The 19,370-nt window shown below is 42.2% G+C and overlaps 1 protein-coding gene across 1 annotated transcript in view; it reads left to right on the top strand.

Annotated features, from left to right (window-relative positions):
• The window catches only part of chchd3a (coiled-coil-helix-coiled-coil-helix domain containing 3a), a 303,356-nt gene that overhangs the window by 247,158 nt on the left and 36,828 nt on the right, over positions 1 to 19,370 (top strand). The gene's annotated exons all lie outside the window — the stretch shown is intronic.

A 19,370-nucleotide genomic window follows, 5' to 3' on the forward strand; every position in this document is an offset into this window, starting at 1 on the left:
AAGGTAGTCACCAAGGAATCCAATGGGGAATTCTAGAAACTTCCTTATCCAAAGAGTGGTGAGAATGTGGAAATCACTACCATATATTGAAGTGAATACTATTGAAATATTTAAGGGAAAGGTAGACAATCATTTGAGAGACAATGGAATAAAGGTTTATAATGGTAGATTCAGATGGAGAAAGATGCGGGGAAGTTGAGTGGTGAGTAAACACTGGCATTGACTGGTGAGCCTATTGTTGTAACATCTGTTGTATGTAATCCTACATTTGGGAGATACTGTCAAGGAAACCTTGATGAGTTGCTGCAGTACATTGTGTAAATGGAACACATAGCAGACAGGTGGTGGAATAAGTGAATGTTTGAGAAAGTGGATGGGTTACCAGTCAAGCATCTTGTGACATTCATAAATGTGAGGTTATCTACTTTGGTAGCAATAATAGGAAGACAGATTGTAACTGTCTTGGGGGAGCGGGGTGGAATCAGGATATTGAATTTGATGATCAGCCATGATCAAAATGAATGGTATGGTAGGTTCGAAGGACCAAATGGCCTACTCCTGCTTCTAGTTTCTATATTTCTGTGTCCAGGAAGGTGTCACGCTTCTTAAGCACTGTTGGAGCTGTGTTCATCCAACACGATGTTCCATCATACTCCTGGCTTGTGCCCTTTGCTTAATGGAAAGTCTTCAGTTGTCAAATTATTAACAATTTTTATTAGTACCATCTAAACATTTCAATCAACTTAAACATGCACATGAATTTCTCCTGATCAGGGTAGGTTGTTTTCACCGCGTGTTTGTGACGAAGATACAAGAACAAGCTTGTGAAAACTGTGTAGGAAGGTCTAGCTGTGTTCATTCTTGGCTATTGACACATGATGGTGTAATGGTGATGTCACTGGTGTTAGGATACCAGATCAGAAATGCCAAGATATATTATGAAGTCAGACCAGATCCTAACATCTAGCTAGTTTGGCATTCATGTGAGAAAAATGTGTTTCACTCTACGCATGATCCTACCAACAAATTAGGGAACTTTTATCTAAACAAATTTTAATTAGCAACACAGTTTAACTATAACAAATGTATTAGCTTAACGTTTAACACTTGAATAATACATAATCATGACAAGATACAAAACACAATTAAGCCTTTATGTCAAGAAGTCACTTTTCCCAAGATGTTGAGATGTGCAAGAAATCCCAGAAAGGTCCTGGACAGAGGAATCAGTGCTTCGTCCACTAATCTGAAAATGAAGTAATAGACAGTGTTTCTCTTGGTGAGCACTGATCTTTTGACAAGTCAAAATAATAAATATAATTAATTACATCAACAATAAATAAAGGTGGTAACCTATAAATCAGAAGTTAAAATAAGGGGGAACGGCCACAAATGCAAGAAATCTGCTACAATAAAAATACAAGTTTCAAGGAACACAAGGCAGGTAGGTTTGTCAGCAATTACAAAGGTATGAAACCATTGATCAGAACTGGAAGCTGGGAGATACACAAGCCCATTTAATAGGGCTGGACCAAATAAAGGGAGAAAGAGAAACAGCCAGTAAAAGTCAGGAGTTAGCTATGCCAATTACTGTCAGAAACAATGGGTTTCCTAGCCCATGAGTAATTTATTTTAAAAAGCTGGAAAGAGATGAAGCATAACATTTGATCAAATTGAAAACAAGTTCACCTGACTAAAATGATAAATCCGACACCATTTGAAACTGTAAGTCTTTTCATGAGGTAATGTTGATGCTTTCATCCCTGTTCCAGCATACAAAAGGCCAGGGAATCTATATTAGTGAGCACTGCTCACAAAGGTATCCCATTGAGCTTGATGTTGAATCACACTCAAGTTTTCGGGGTCTTGGCGTGAATGGAATCTTTTTGTGAAAGAAACTATTGCTCATCAACATGTATTCTATTGCTGGTGATATATACAAGACGTTCAATATCCTAAAAACAAGCACAACAAAAAAACCCTTGTTTCATTCACGCATGATGGATATCTCACTGTGACCGGTTGTATAATAGTTACAGTAGAGACAAGCCTGAACAGAAAAACGTTTCTGCGGTGGCAGCCAATCCAGACACAAATAGCATGTGACATTTTAGTGTTGGCAAATTTCTCTCTGTTCCCGAACCCTCTTTATGCATTCAGAGTGTCGTTTTCAAGTATTAGAAGCTCTGACATGAATGGCCAGTTGTCCATGCTTGGGTCTGAATTTTGTGTAACGTAAAGGGCATCGGTTCCTCCATCTGGTCCTGCTTTGACACGCATTGATACTCAGTTCAAGTGTGGGGGGTGGTCCCCACTTTAGCTGAGTGACTGAATGCAGGGGCAAAGCTGACGAAGGGGCAAACCCCGAAAGTTAGTGGTGGTTACTACCAAATAAACCTGTTGGACTTTAACCTGGTGTTGTGAGACTTCTTACTGACAGAACGCAAACCAGGAATCCAATAATGCCTCTTGCATAATATTTCAGTGGGTGATCCCTTTACCCACTGTGCTGCATAAATTCTGAACAATGACTGATTTAAGCAGTGCATTACAAGGTGGTATCCAAAACTAGTGTAAATTTTATAGACTACTTTGTGCTTGAGCCTTCTGATGCACTCCCGGTGGTTCACGGTGTTTGGTGTGTTACCAGAAAAATGTTCTCTGTATTTAATAATCCACTTAAAATGCACGTGCACACATACAAAGCTCCATTTCATGTTGTCTTTATGAATAAAATGCCCCCAAATCGTACAAGACAGGAGGTTTTCAATTCAATGAATACTAACTTGCTTAGAAACCCACATAAAATACCTATTGTATGACACATTTCTTGTTATAATAGGCTTTTAGTTTAACGTGCAGTGATATTATAGAGATGCTGTTACTGCATTAATGATATACAATATTCAGTGAACGTGCCAATGTGATTTCAGCCTGTCACACAAAAGCAGGATTTAATCTAATTAGAAATTAATCTGAAGATCTATATGAAGAAATCCAATTAAAAAATCAAAATGTATACTGTTCCTAATAAATTTTCTAATTTTTTTTAGAAGTGTCTAAACACCGTTGGATTAAATTATTTGTGTCATCTATCGTATTTGCAAATTTTATGAGACAAACACAGTAGTCCCAGAGGAAAAGTGAAATATTACCTGTAGCCTGTCTTAAATTGTATTGCCAGTAATTTGATCACAATAGCTTATCAAAACCCTTGATTCAATTCCTGGTTTCAGTTTCCAAACGACAACCCATGAATCCTAAAAACCCTGCCCATAAGCTCTGAAAAAATACTTCTATTTTAATTTCAATTTCTTATTCACTCTCCAATTTGACTTGGGTGAAACTGGAGGTTTTTGCACTGGTGTCTCATTGATGAATAAGTCCTAAATTTGATAGGTCCGACAAGTTTCAGTTGTATGCAAATTACTGTGGTCCACTAGACTCCATGATGGCCCTTGGACAACCTTGTACTATCCTATGAATAATATATATGACAAGTTACCAAGAACTTGCTATTTAGAGGGCAATTTATAATGTTGCTCTACGCATCTACGTCCTATATATCAATCATATCTGTTGATCATATATAGCACCCAGCCACCCTTAAAGTGCTTGGTATGCAGCATAACAGATAAGGAATGTTAATTTTTGTACCATAAAGAACAGCAAATAGCTGACAGATTAGAGGGGCTTTGACAGATCGCTATAAATAATTTGTCCCACCATCCATAGTCTGTGTGTGGTTGAGAGAAATTGGAGTTAAAAAGCAGTTTTTGTTTACTCCACATTTGTCTCCCTTTGAGTCTAAGACTTGTGTTTAAACCTAAATAAGAGAAAATATCTGGGCATGAAAGCTGATCTAGTTGAAGTGAACTGGGATACTAAGCCGCAGGATAGATTAGCAGAGAAGCAGTGATAAACATTTCAGGGATATTTAAGAATACTCAGAATAACTATATTCCTACTATAAAGAAAAGTTCTAAGGGGATGACCCACAATCCATGGTTAACTGAAGAAGTTAGAGTTAAGGAAAAAGCATACCATAAGTCATAGGAGCAGAATTAGGCCACTCAGCCCTTCAAGTCTGTTCCACCATTCAATCACGGCTGATATTTTTCTCATCCCCATTCTCCTGCCTTTTCCGATAACCCCTGATCCCCTTATTAATCAAGAACCTATCTATCTCTGTCTTAAGGACTCTCAACTATGTGTGGCCAGTCAGATGATTGGTTAGAATTTAAAGGACAGCAGAGAATGTCTACAAGATTAATCAGGAGAAAGAAATCAGAGAATGAGATAAAGCTCCTTTTAAATGTAATAACGGCAAGAACTTCTACATGCAAAGTGAATTGTTCCTTCAGAAAGTGAGAATGGGGAGTTAATAGTGGATAATAAAGCAGTCGTGGAATGAAAAGAACAAATATTTTGCTTCTGGCTTCGCTATAGAGGACGCAGAAAACATTCTGGCAATACATGCAAATCAAGAGATTAAAAGGAGAGAGGAACAGAGTCACAGAATTGTTATGGTGCAGACCCATTGGCCAGTATTTTACAAGCTCGCTTAGGGAAGGCTTGTAAAATCCAGCCTGAGGCCAATGGAGAATTCCATTATGTGAGCCACGCCCATCCTGATTCCAGGGTGGTGTGGTGGTAAAATTCCAGCCATTGTGTCTGAGCCACCTCTCATAATGAGCAGTGACTTGGTGCCATTCGCTTGTCTTTTCCCTGTACCCATTCGCATTGCTTCTGTTCAAATAATTACTTAATGCCATCTTGAATGCCTCAATTGAATCTGCCTCCACCACATTTGGAGGCAGTGCATTCCAGACCCAAACCATTCACAGTGAAAAAGTTTTTGCTCACATTGCATTTGCTTCTTTTCCAAAAGTGAAGCGTGACTTGATTGAAGTGTACAAGATCTTGAATGGTCTTGATAAGAGGGATATTGAAAAGATGTTTCCTTTTGTGGGTGAATCAAGAACGAGGGAACACTGCTTTAAGATTGCGTGTTGCCCTTTTAAGATGGAGATTAGCAGTGTTTTTCTTCCTGAGGATTATGCAACTTTGAACTCTCTGCCTCAGCAGGCAAAGGAGGCAGGGTTAATGAATGTTTTTAAGGCTGAAGTAGATGGATTCTTGTTAAGCAAATGAATGAAAGGACACTGGGGGTAGATAGAATTTGAAACATAAATAGGCAGTCATGATCTTAAGTGGCAGAACAGACTTAAGGGGCCAAAAGGCCTGCTTCTGCTCATAATTGATACATGTTTATGTTACTGAAGGAATGTAAATGTAGTGAATGAGTATTTACAACTCATTTTTTTAAAATAAAGTCTGCAAATGGCGTCTAAGCTTAATTTTACTTAATCTCAGTGTGACTCCTGAGGTTTACCCATAGTGGATACTGCATGAGTTGGCATGATTGGTATAAGAACAAAGCAGTGTGGCCCTGAGTTGGGACTAATTTGGTATAGAAGCTATAAAGGGCCTTGGGTTGGGTAGAGGGACATAGGTTGGCATGAAGGGTATGAGAAACCATGAAAGTAAGTAGGGGATATATATGTGCATGTAGCATATGGATGGGGCACAGACAGTGTCTGGGGTTGAGGGGCTTGAGGCTGTATGGCTGTTTATTGTTTTAATTTTTAAAAACTCTGACAGAGCTCCACTGCACTGAAGCAGGCCTTCCACTGAGCCAGCCTCTGTGCGTGAGAGCCTCTTCACTCATTTCAGGGTTGCTCAGTCCAGCTCCTAGAGAATCCCTGCGACCCAAAATGAAAATCGCAGCTTCTCAGGCACTTTCTCCTGGATGCGGTGTACAGAATTGGATAATGTCCTAACTCCTCCTTGAGCCAGCGTGTGTAGGCAAACTGATCCTTAAATAAACGCCTTGGAGTGAATTAGACTTCTGAACAAACTATTCCAGCAGTTGATCATCTTCAATGCAAACCTCCTAGCATCTTTTCTAAACTTGCACTCGACCACCTGCACCTTATTTTGGCTGTTGGAGTAGATCTGAAAATATTGTTCAGATTTGCTTGCCTCATTCCATTAAATATTTTCAGTATCAGATACAATGTTCCTTCTGGGACATCTCTCTCCAAAGCTGGTTTATCGAGTTGTTCCTCATCGCTCATCCTTCTGACATGAATGATGAACCTAGTTGCATTCCACTGCACAGCTTTTGGGACCTGAATGCCAACATCATGAGCCAATCTATCAATACTGTATTATTGCATTTGCACATTTATACGTCCTGCAAACACAGCATGTGCCTATTCTCTTAGCTTCTCACAAAGTGTTAAGCTGCACACTTGCTTGATTAGAAGCTGGGCCAAGCCATGCCTATCAAAGCTCTTAAGATCACTGACAAGGGCAACATTTATTGCTCATCCCAAATTGCTCTCTCAATATTGGTGGAGAGCTGCCATCTTGAATCACTTCCATCCATGTTGTGAATGTACTTGCAACAGTGCAATTAGATAGGCACGCACGTTAAATTTTCACAGTGGGTTTATTGAACAAAAATCAGATTTATTGTTGGGGAGTTTTTTGGATCCAGCCTTGAATTCTGTGCTATTAATCAATCTTTCAACTTGAATGTGTCAGCTTGGTTCAGTTGGCAGCAGACTCACACCTTCATCAGTTACTTGTAATTTCAAGCACCTATTCCAAGTCTTAAGCTTAGAGCTTTAACGTTTGTTTTATTAAATTACGGGACATGGGCGTCACTGGCTCATCCAGCATTTATTGTCCATCCATAGTTGCTCCTGAGAAGGTGGTGGTGAGTTGTTTTCTTGAACAGCTGCAGCCCCTTGGTACACCTCTTCAACAGGGAGTTCTGGGAATTTGACCCAGTGACGGTGAAGAAACAATTATATATTTCCAAGTCAGGGTGACGAGTGACTTGGAGGGGAATTTCCAGGTGGTGGTGTTCCCAGGTGTCTGCTGCTCTTATCCTTCTGTATGGTGGTAGTCGTGGATTTGGAGGCTGCTGACTGAGGAATCTTGGTGAATTCCCGTGGAATGTCTTGTAGATGATGAACACTACTGCCACTGTTTGTCATTGTTGGGGGATTGAATGTTTGTGGAAGGGATAGCAATCAAATAGGCTGCTTTGTCCTAGATGGTATCAAGCTTTTTGAGTGTACTTAGAACTGCAGTCCAAGCAAGTGGAGAGTACTCCATCATACACCTGCCACATGCCTTGTAGATGGTGGAAAGGATTTGAGGAGTGAAAAGGAGGATTTGTAGCATTTGACCTGCTCTTGTATCCACAGTATTTCTATGGTTAGTCCAGTCAATTTCTGGGGTAGCTCCTCGCTCCTCCCCCAAGGATGTTGATAATAAGGAATTCAGCAATGGCAATTTCTGGGGTAGCCACTTGCGCGCACACGCACACGCACACACACCCCACCCCCGAGTATGTTGATAGTAGGGAATTCAGCAGTGGCATTGCCATTGAATTTCAAGGGGCAAGTGGGAGATGGTCATTGCCTGGCACTTGTTTGGCATAAATGTTACTTGCCACTTATCAGCCCAAGCCTGGATATTATCCAAGCCTTGCTGCATATGGACATGGATTACTTCAGAATCTGAGGACATTACCCTGAGAAACTCCTGCAGTGATGTCCAGAAGCTAAGATGATTGATCTCCATCAACCACAGTCACCTTCCTTTGTGCCAGGTATGACATCAACCAGTGGGGGTTTTCCCCCTGATTCCCATTGATTTCAGTTTTAATGGGATTCTTTGATGCCATTCTCAGTCAAAAGCTGCCTTGATGTTCAGGGTAGTCACGCTCACCTCACCTCTGGAGTTCAGCTCTTTTGCCCAAGTTTGAATCAAGTTTGCAATGAGATCAGGAGCCAAATGACCCTGGCAGAACCTAAACTGAGCATCAGTGGACAGGTTATTGCTGAGTATATGCTGCTTGATGTCCCCTTCCGTCATTTTACTGATGATCGAGAGTAGACAGATGGAGTGGTAATTGGCCAGGTTGGATTTGTCCTGTTTCTTGTATTTAGATAGACGTGGACAATTGTCCATATTACTGGGTAGATGGTAATGTTGTAGCTGTACTGGAACAGCTTGACTAGGGGCATGACAAGTTCTGGAATGAGTCTTCAGTACTATTGCAGAATACTATCAGGACCCATAGCCTTTGCACTATCCGGTACTTTAAGCTGATTCATGTGGAAGCTGTTATAATGGGGACCTCCAGAGAGGATGGATTATCCACTCAACACTTCTGGCTGAAAATTGCTGTAAATGCTTCAGCGTTAACTTTTGCACTGATGTGCTGGGCTGCTGTATTGTTGAAGAGGGGATATTTGTGGAGCTGGGTAAGTTGTTTAATTGTCTGCCACCATTCATGGCTGAATGTGGTAAGACTACAGATCTGATCCATTGGTTGTGGAATTGTTTATCTCTGTCTGTTACTTGTAGTTTATACTGTTTGGTGTGCAAGTAATCCTGTGTTGTAGCTTCACTGAGTTAATGCCTCATTTTGAGGTCTGCCTAATGTTGCTCCTGGCATACCCTCCTGCACTCTTTGAACCAGGGTTGATCCCCTGGCTTTGGTAGTAATGTAGAATGGGGCATATGTGGGTCGTGTAGTTACAGATGGTGGTAGAGTACTATTCTCTGGCTGCTGATGGCCCACAGCACCTCATGGATGCCAAATCTTGAGTTGCTAGATCTGTTTGAGATCTATCCCATTTGGCACAGTGGTAGTGTCGCACAACAGACGAGGGGGTCCTCTGTGAAGACGGAACTATGTCTCCGCAATGACTCCTACAGATCATGGACAGTTGCATCTGTGGCAGGCAGGTTGGTATAAATGAGGTCAGGTAGTTTTTTTCTCCTCTTGGTTCCCACCTGCCTCAGCCCCTCTCCAGCTTCAGTGCACTGCTAAGGCAGTGTGGCATGGTTGGATTGGAGGTGGGATCATTCAGATGAGATGTTAAAACAAGGCCTTGTCTTCCTTTTGATGGATGTGATAGATCCCAGGGTACATATCGAAGAAGTGTGGAGTCTTCTGTCCTTGTCGACGAGTAACTTTCAGATTTAGTGATTATGAAGCTGCTTTTTCTACTCTCTTCTAGATAAACAACACTGTGGCACTGTTAGCAAGATGTTTTTTCACTTAATAAAAAGCCGGGTGCTGGAGGGGAAGTACTGAAAGGCAGACAATGATTGTTTTTGATAATTTATTGAGTAACTCGAGCATATGCACTGCTTTGCAACAGAAGAAATGGAGTCATGGTTGAGAACAAAAAGGAATTGTGCATTTTTTTTGTGAGTCAGTTCCAGTGCCAATCATAAAGACCTGCAAAAGCAGTGAAGGAGTTAATAATAAATATTATCTCTTCTGACCGTGCTTTGGTTTCCTGTTGTTCAGAGTTAGCTATAATGATGATGGACAGTAAAATTCATAAATGAGAATTGTTGATTTAAACAAGGAATTTATCAGATGCATCATAGTGGAAGTGTCATATAAATTGTGAAGTTGTCTAAATTAAATGAGTATTTGCTGTTGTCACCATTAATAGGTGGCACTTTTCCCTTCCCATCTCTTCCAAGATCTTGGTCACGCCGGCCTTCATCTGTGTGATTAATTGGCTTTCTGATTGTTTCAGTATCTCCAGACTTAGGACTTTCATTTTCTGCTCTGTCTTTTGGTGATTGAGTAAACACACAAATCAGCTTTCTATTAAGGTCACTGACTGACACCGGATTAGTGGCAGCTCAATATACTCTTTATGAAGAAAGATTATTACAAACATCTCCTGTCAGATGATATTTTAATAAGTTAATGCGCAGATTGCAGTGAAGACTTTTTCTTTTACCATCCGTCTCTCTCTCTCTCCCCCTCCCCTCCCACCAAGGGGAGAGCCAAGATCACAAGGTATGGCACAGACAAGTGAGCCTTTCAGAATGCAGCACCATTCTATTCAACCTTCCCGCTGTGGAAAACTGGATTTTAGCATTACTGTGTTAGGATTTAGCAGAAATCCAATTTGCCAGAAATTAAATTCCGTCTGAACTGTGGAGAAGCAACATGGAGTAAACCTGCTTCAGTCCTAATCACATTGAGCAAATTTTTTTTGGACTAGTCCAGCTGTGGAGAAGTAGTTTAATAGATTTTTGCAATTTCCTTTCTCTCTCTCTCCCCCAACCTGCCCCCATTTTTCCCTTTTGCACTAGAATTGATTACAATGTTATGGAGTGATAGCATAGGCTGTCTAAGAGGAATTAACATTCTATTCAGCTTTGCACTTGTACCTTTTATACACAAAGGTTTAGTGTCACCACAGCAGTTCCTGTTAAGGCAGATCTTAACATTTAGAATTCCACTGGTTTCAATCCAAATCTTGTTGTTTATACTCCTGAACAGTGCTCTGAAATATTACCACTAGATTTTGCCTGACTAGACACACGATAACATCTAATATGTATTGGTCAAATTAGCTCCAATTAGTTTTAAATATAAATCACCGATTTGGTTTTTAAGCGCAAGTTTTAAATAAAATGCTTATTATACCTCTGCTTGTAATTCTAGTCTTTGAGGGAATTGTGCAAGAGGTGTGTCCTAATGCAACTGCTGTTCATGCTATTGCTGTTTTAATGAGCAACTATCAGCGTTTTATTCTCGACTCGTGTTTCTCAGGCTATGCTCCATGGAGGAGCTCTGTTGTCACCGACTCCCTCCACACTCACTTGCTTGAGTTGATTCTGAACTTGTGACACCTTGATATGCTGTTCAACGCAGAGCCACAGTTCTAATTCCAAAACATATCGGCTGCCAAAGTCTGTCAGCTTTTTTGCAGCATCTGTCTGAACCTCAGTTCCTGCTGCAGTGAAGATTTTATCCGCATTTTCATTGTCTGATTTAATTTCTTTGGTGCTCTTTCCGCTGGTCTCCCAGGCTTTCCCCTTGTCACAGTATGTCCAAAACTCACCTGCCTATGTTCTGCTCTGTACAATGTCCCTTTTGTTCACTCGTCACTGATCTATACTTGCTCCCAGTTCTCCAGTGCACTGAACTTAAAATCACTTTTCTTATCATAGAATCCCTACAGTGCAGAAGGAGGCCATTTGGCCCATCGAGTCTGCACCCATCACAATCCCACCTAGGCCCTATTCCCGCAATCCCACATATTTACCCTGCTAATCCACTGATGCTAGGGTTAATTTAGCATGACCAATCCACCTAACCTGTACATCTTTGGACTGTGGGAAGAAAGCAGAGCATCCAAAGGGTGCTTCAACTCTTTTATAACTTCTCACATGAATTCTGCACCCTCCTGCAAATATCCATCCCCTCCTGTGCCCTGTGGTGCTTTGGCTTGAATATAGGATACCCCACTTTGCCCAATTATTGGTCATTGACCCATTAAGCACTTCAGCATTATTCTCTGGCACTATTCTCTTGACCTCATTTGCACTTCAATATCTCTTTCTGCCTTCAGAAGCCTTTTTCAAGCCCACCTTTTTAACAAAGCTTTTTATCAAATCTCCTATTCTCTGCCAGCATGCTTCATCTGTTAATTCCCTTTTTCACACTTGTAAAGAACCTCAGGATTTTTGTGCTATTTTGATGATGTTGTATAAACTGAAGGTTGTAAGGAACAGTGGCACAGTTGTAATGGGCTAGTATTCCAAGGCTGGAGTTTATCATTCAAAGATATGCATTCCAATCCCACAACTGCAAATTCTGTTAAATAAACCTGTAATAAAAATCTAATATCAGTAATAGTGGTCATGAAACTACCCAATTATCTTAAAAATCTTCCTGGTTCACTACTTTGGGAGAAGAAATCTGCTGTCCTTGCCCCAGCCTGGCCTATGTGACCTCTGACCCATAGCAATGGACTCTGAAATGGTGCCGTTAAGGGCATTTGGAGTTGGTCAGTAAATATTGGCCTTGCCAGAGTTGCAAACATCCCGTGAAGTAACAAAAAAGAATTGTTCATATTCCTCACTAAGTTTAAACCATCAGAAAAACACTACAAATTTTTGTCACCTGGGGATGAAATTGTGACGAGATGCATATCATTTCACTTGCGATGCTCTAATATCACCGGACCAGAGAAACTTTAGAAATGGACATTTTCGATAAATTATGTAAGGGGAGGCTTGCTGTCTTTTAAATTGAAGGGACCTCTAGACCTCTGGCTACTTGGTAATTCCACATATAAAGTAAAAAATAGTGTTCAGTTCCTTATCAGCAGCATTTGTAGATAGTGAAACAGGACAGTTGTTGCAAAATCCATGTTTGTATGTGCAGCAAATGGGTAGGGGGTTGGCCGGGGGCGGTGTTCCTCCAGCTTCCTTCCACGTTCACAAAGACGTGCACTGACCCAATCAGGTGCCAGAATGTGGCCACTAGGGGAATTTCACAGTAACTTCATTGCAGCATTAATGTAAGCCTTACTTGTGACTAATAAATAAACTTTAGCTTTAGTCACAAGTAGACTTACATTAGCATGCAATGAAATTATTGTGAAAATCCAAGTGGTAGCAGTAGAGAGTTAGTATGCATTCAGTAAGGTGAATCATTACTTATGGTGCAAACTATTGCTACTGTATGTGCATTAAACACCAGACTAAACCTGCCATCTCTTGCACTGGTGGGAAATCACAGTTTCCCACTCTTCTATCATTCTCGCCCTGCTTGGGATTCCTGGTATTTTTCTGGCTGTAATAACATTGCTACTAAGGACATCAAAGGAAAAATGGGGAAAAGATCAATGTTGACTTTGTACGACACGTTGTATTGGCTTGCCACACATGAGCATTTAAGGAATGGTCCATCTGGACAAGGTATTTGAATGTTCCTGACCTCTGTACAACTGTACTGCAGCAAAACTCAACAACCTCAGAAGTCTTGATTTGGTGGAGATGTTAAAATCATGAAGGGTTTAGATGGAATGAATGAGAAGAATGTTTTTCTAATGGTTGAAGCATTAATAACCAGAGAGCACAGATTTAAAGTAACGGGTAAAGAATCCAATGACGACATGAAGGAAAGTTTTTTTTACTCCATGCATGATTAGGATTTGAACTGGTAGGCTGGTGAGTACAACTTCAGTAGCAGTCTTCAAAACGGAATTGGATAAATTCTTGAAAAAGAGAAGATTGCAGGGATTTAGGAAAAGGCTGGAGAATGGAACTAACTGGATTGCTCTTAAAAAGGAGGGCTCAGAAATGATGGGTTGAATGGTCCCCATCGATACTGCACTCTTGTACAATTCGTGAACAGTGACATTGAGGAAGCTGGAATGAATAAACAAGCAAAAAGCAATAAAATACATTCCTGCTCAACAAACAGCAAGTGTTCAAAGGTGCAGCATCAGTAAAAGAACTTGCAGCTGTAAGCTTCTATGAAGCATGTTTCTAATTTCACGCTTGTATCTGTTTCACTGGCTAAACCTTAGTTGATGATCTCCTCACATGACTTCAGTTTGGACCAACTCATTTTTTTTGAAGAATGCTCTTTCGCAGCTAAGTATTTTCTGGACGGCTGTTTGCTTGTGAAAAATGTGCTGTAGTGATGAGTATAAAACCTGCCACTGTAAATAAGCTGCACCACGAATTTGAGCCTTTCCCATAGAGAAGAGATTTGTCCATAATGAATACAGGCTACACCTTCAGCTCAAATGGAATATTTTGCTGTTTAGATTGCAGTCTTTTTTTAACTGTGAATCATTATGATATTTCACACTGAGTCTCCTGTTGTGGCATCTCCCAAATAACCAAGTGAGTTCCATTCAAAACCATGTTATATGTTTCGATTAGAACATTTATGCATCAAAACATTGACTTTAATATCCTGCAGTAGAACCTTTATTCCTCGTTTGTAAAAAAAAAAAGTTTTTAAAAAAAAAATGGTAAAATCTGGGGAAAATATTTGGGATGGCATTTTTCTGGGTTGGATTAATTGATAGGCTGGAATGATCAATGTGGCAAAAACTCCAAAGGTCAGTTTCATGCCAGTACACAATGACGGCAGGATCTTCTGCCCACCAGAGGCCAGCATGAAGCCAATTTGCAAACTAGAGGGCATAGGTTTAAGATGAGAGGGGAGAGATACAAAAGGGTCCATAGGGGCAATTTTTTCACGCAGGGTGGTGAATGTCTGGAACAAACTGCCAGAGGTAGTAGTAAAGGCGGATACGATTTTGCCTTTTTAAAAGTGTTAGATGGCTACATGGGTAAGATGGACATGGGCCAAATGCAGGCAATTGGGTCTAGCTTCAAGGTTTTAAAAAAAGGGCGGCGTGGACAAGTTGGACCGAAGGGCCTGTTTCCGTGCTGTAAACTCTACGACTCTCTGCATCCCACTAATTGGATGCAGATGAAATCCCAATGACAATCTTCTCCCCTCACCCTGTCCCAATTGTCCACACTGCTAGCGAGACTATTGAGATGTGAAGAGGCAAGGGGATTGGTGTGGAGTTGAGTAGAGCCAAGAGGGCAGCAGTTATAAAGGTGTGAAGGGCATTGGGGGATGGTGTGGAGGTATGAAGGATTTTATATGGATGAGTTGGTTCGATCAATGGTGGATTCCCGTGGGGAACAAACCGATGGTAACTCTGGTAACTAGGGATAGTGAGGATTAAAGAAGGAAGTAGAAGCCGATAGGGTGGGAAAGTGAGCGTTTTTTTTCTTCATTCATTCAATGGATGTGGGCATTGCAGGCTGAGCCAACATTTATTGCTTATCGCTAATTGTCCTTGAACTTGGAGCATTTGAGAATACACCACATTGCTGTGGGCCTGGAGTCAATTATGGGCCAGAACGAGTAAGGATAAGAACATAAGAAATAGGAGTAGGCCATCTAGCCCTTCAAGCCTGCCCTGCCATTCAATAAGATCATGGCTGATCTGAAGTGGATCAGTTCCACTTTCCCGCTTTCTCCCCATAACCCTTAATTCCCTTGTCTATCAGAAACCTATCTACCCGTGACTTAAATATATTCAGCGAGGTAGCCTCCACCACTTCAATGGGCAGAGAATTCCAGAGATTCACCACCCTTTGTGTGAAGAAGTTCCTCCTCAACTCCGATCTAAACTGCACCCCCCCCCCCCCCTTATTTTGAGGCTGTGCCCTCTAGTTCTGCTATCCTTTCTAAGTGGGAAGAATCTCTCTACCTCTACCCTATCTATCCCCTTTGTTATCCCCTTTGTTATCCCCTTCATTATCTTATATGTCTCTATAAGATCCCCCCTCAGCCTTCTAAACTCCAACGAGTACAGACCCAGTCTATTCAATCCCTCTTGATAGGCTAACCCCCTCATCTCCGGTATCAGCCTAGTGAACCTTCTCCGCGCTCCCTCCAAGGCCAACATATCCTTCCGCAAGGATGGTAGATTCCCTTCCCTAAAGGATATTAGTGAATCAGATAGGTTTTTCCGACAACGACAGTGGTTTCATGGTCATCAGTAGACTCTGAAATCCAGACTTTTTAAAAGCCAAATTCACATTTTACCAGCTGCCATCCTGGGATCCTAACCCAGAGCATCAGCCTGAATCTCTGGATTACAGGTCCAGTGACAATACCACTCCACCATCACCTCCCCTGATGTAATGATGTGGTGTGAAAAAAGACTATTGGTGTGAGTGCAGGCAGTGACTGGATGAAGAATGAGGGCGGACATGTCTACAGTTAGATGGTTGGATTTTTGAGAACGAAAGGGGATCTCTACGTTAAAATGGACTGGATGAAAGGTGGTGGGGGAGAGTTAAAGGATGGGGCAGTTGAACATGATTCCAGGAGGGTCACTAGTTATGTGGGGGAGGGGGAAAGCTGTTCGAGTGTAGGTCGAATGTTACTACCACCATGGCTGGACTGGTTGCAATTATGCAAAGACTCCTGGTGACAGTCATCAGGAGTAGTAGAGATGGGTCTGAACTGAACAACTGAAGCAGGCCCCCAGCAGTTTTCGCAAAGTTAGAGCTCTGGAACAGATAAGAGTGTGAAGGGGAAAGGCTTAGTTTGTGAGGGAGAGTTCTTGCACATGGCTCACTTGGCTCATGGCAAATTCCATTGCCTTCCAACAGATGCCTTGTGCTGGAGGACAGGGTGGTGGGATACGTCAAGACTCTAGTCAATACACAACATAAGAAATGATTAAAGTGCAAATGAATAATATTTACAAAAGTTTGATATGTGCAACATTCACACCCATGCAATCACTAGTGAATTCAGAACTTAATTTTTATTTCCCTACCACTTCTAAGTGTCCCTCTGACATTGGCAGCAAGGGTGGACTATGCCTGCTAGCCAGCTTGCCCTGCTTCCTTGGATGACCTTGGCAGACATCCTCTGAAGAGCCATGGCATGGAGGGCCCTGGCCTCCTCTGGCTGCCCTTCTGTGGAGCAACTGTTCCCACTGTGGTAACAGAAGGCCTAAGTTGAAGGGATCACAGGCAAAATGGATTCAGAAGGGCCAGACAGTGTCAGCGTTTGGAGGGGAGGTCCTAGGGATGTCCATCTGCCAATCCTCCTCCGTTTGGGCGCCCAAATCCCCTACCTGATTCCTTGAGGAAAGGTCAATTGAGAGGGCAGTTGAAGTGCTTTGTCTTCCTCTTGCATTGGCACTGCAGAAGGTCATCCATGGCTATCATGGTGGTGTGCAATCGCCAGAAGAGTCTGCATGGAATCTACCACACTCCTAATTGGAGACCTTCATGTATGTACAGATTGGTACCACCTCAGCAGCTGGCAAGTGAAAGACCTCCTCTGCCTCACAAGCCACCTAGTCAAGGGCCTCTGACATCTCTGCCTGATCTGCTTCTAATTGACTTTCTACGATTTGTTAGAAGAATGATTCCAGAGGCTCATCATCGAACCTGGACCTCTGATGTCATTTCCTCAGCACTGGTGAGCTCAGCCGAACCTGCCTCCTCCTGTTGTTAACATGTGTCTTTGTGGTGACCATCTGAATGTCAGACCCTTCTTACACTAGAAGTAATACCTACTAAGATGTTAGTCTCAAAGCAGCGTGCAGGTGTCTGCTTCTGCAAGTGTGCTTTGGTCATCTGCAATGTTCTAGCTCCTCTCCAGGCTCATGTTGGAGCTGGACATTTCCTGAGCATCAGGCCTTGCTGCCTTCCTGGTGCACCTGTAAGTGAGAGAAGAAAGAGCAAGAAAGAATAATGTGCTGCCTCCAACATGGAAGCATCCTTGATCCTAAGGTTTCTATGACAAGCATGAATCCTCATTAACTAGAGGAGGAAAGCTAGCCTCTTCATCCCCAGTGGCCCTGTCCTGGACCACCCTTGCCTCCTTCCTCTCATGCAGGGTTCATCCCTCTGCTCAGCCACCTCCTTTCATCCACTGGAAAGAAGATGCCCCTCCTGGTCTCCACTTGGTCAAGGAGGGCATCCAAGAAGATGTTGCTGAACTTTGATGCTGCAGGTCCCTGTCCTCTTCTGGCCATCTCAATCAGTGTGGTGGCTGGGTTTCATAGAAACGTAGAGGATGGGAGCAAGAGGAGCCCTTCGAGCCTGCTCCGCCATTCATTACGATCATGGCTGATCGTCCAACTCAGTAGCCCAAACGTGCTTTCTCCCCCATAACCTTTGATCGCATACACCCCGAGTGCTATACCCAGATGCCTCTTGAATACTTTCAATGTTTTGGCATCAACTACTTCCTGTGGTAGTGAATTCCACAGGCTCACCACTCTTCGGGTGAAGAAATGTCTCCTCACCAGTTGCTGTTCAGCAGCTTTTAAATATGGCGGCAGGATATGATGGTGCCATGCAGCCCACCCTCTCACACGAGACCTTAGCTTCCCCCCCCCCCCCCCCACACACAAATGACATATTTAAAACACAGCACAAAAGGGTGCAAATTCCCAGCAGCCTCCATGGTGGGAAACACTCCTGATCTCCACCCCTCACCACAAAACTTAGATCTAAAAGAGAAAATTCCAGGCTCGGAAAATGACATTTGCTGAGATTCTGGAGTGGAGGTCACAATCAAATCTGTGCAGGTGTGCAATTTTGGACTGCTTGGAGAGGGTTGTGATGTGTGTGACTGAGTCCAAGGTTCCACATGTCTGCGTTTTTTTTTTCGGAGGAAGGAGAGTCTAAGCCAGCAGAAAGGATTCAACATTTTTCATTTATTCCATGATCATTTACTCATTCTTCAGCGTGCCCTCTCATTTGAAATCATTTACTATCCGTTTTTATTGTGATGGAACAGAGAAATATCGAAAACACATTATTACCACCTGCTTTTATAAGGCAGCACGAGCTACCTCCTTCAGAAGGTAGTCACTAATGGTGGGTCATTTATGATCTGCACTCAGCACTTGTTCGGAAAACCTCAGCGCTGGCATAATAAGAGCTTGTTAAGGAGACTGTCCGTTTTCTGATGGGATAACTCGATTTTGATACAATTGATCTACTTATGATTTGTACAATGTGCTAATTAAATAGACTTCAGCCAATGCAGCAACTAAAGTGGAGTTTCCTTCCTCCTGTAAGTCATTTATGGCACGGGGGAGGTTATTCAGCCCATCCAATCCATGTCAGTTCCCTGCAGAGCAAACCAATAGTCCCATTCCCCAGCACCATCTGCTGGGCATGCAGGTTTATTTCCTTCATGTCCAGCAGTTTATTTTTGAATCATTGATCATCTGGGCTTTCACCGCCTTTGTGGGCAGCGAGTCTCCGCTCATCCTCACTTACTGCATAAAAATTTTATCCTCATATTCCCCACTGCCCAAAAGCTATACCTGTGTCTTCTTGTCCTTGCACCATCAGGTAAGGAGAACGGTTACTCCTTGCTTATCTTGACAAACATCATCATTTTGTACACCTTCATCAAATCTCTCTTCAGTCCCCTTTGCACCAGCAAAGTACAACACCAGCTCCTCCAACCTAACCTTGTATCTAAAATCTCTCACCACTGGACCCATTCTGGTAAATCTCCCCTAAAGTTAGTTTATTTATTAGTCACAAGTAAGGCTCACATTAACACTGCAATGAAGTTGCTCTGAAAAATCCCCCAGTTGCTGCAGTCCAGCGCCTGTTTGGGTCAATGCACCTAACCAACATATCTTTCAGAATGTGAAAGGAAACCGGAGCGTTCGGCATTTGTTTTTACAAGATTTGTTTATTTGTTCTAGCGTAAATCCTAAATGGTGGTTTTTATCCTCGGCAAGTAGGCTTGCAAAGTTATACTTTGGTAATTGTCCATTGGTAATAAAGCATGGCTTGCAAAAAAAACTCAATAAGATGCATTCATTTCTGGGATGTTTGTTTGTGCTGAACTGTGCCAGCTTTGGAACACTGTCGCTTGCTGTTTTGTAGCAGATGAATTACGCAGGAGCACCCCTGCCTGAGGG

This window comes from Carcharhinus amblyrhynchos, chromosome 19, assembly GCF_965287045.1.
Source record: "Carcharhinus amblyrhynchos chromosome 19, sCarAmb.v2.hapA, whole genome shotgun sequence".
Lineage (NCBI taxonomy): Eukaryota > Metazoa > Chordata > Chondrichthyes > Carcharhiniformes > Carcharhinidae > Carcharhinus > Carcharhinus amblyrhynchos.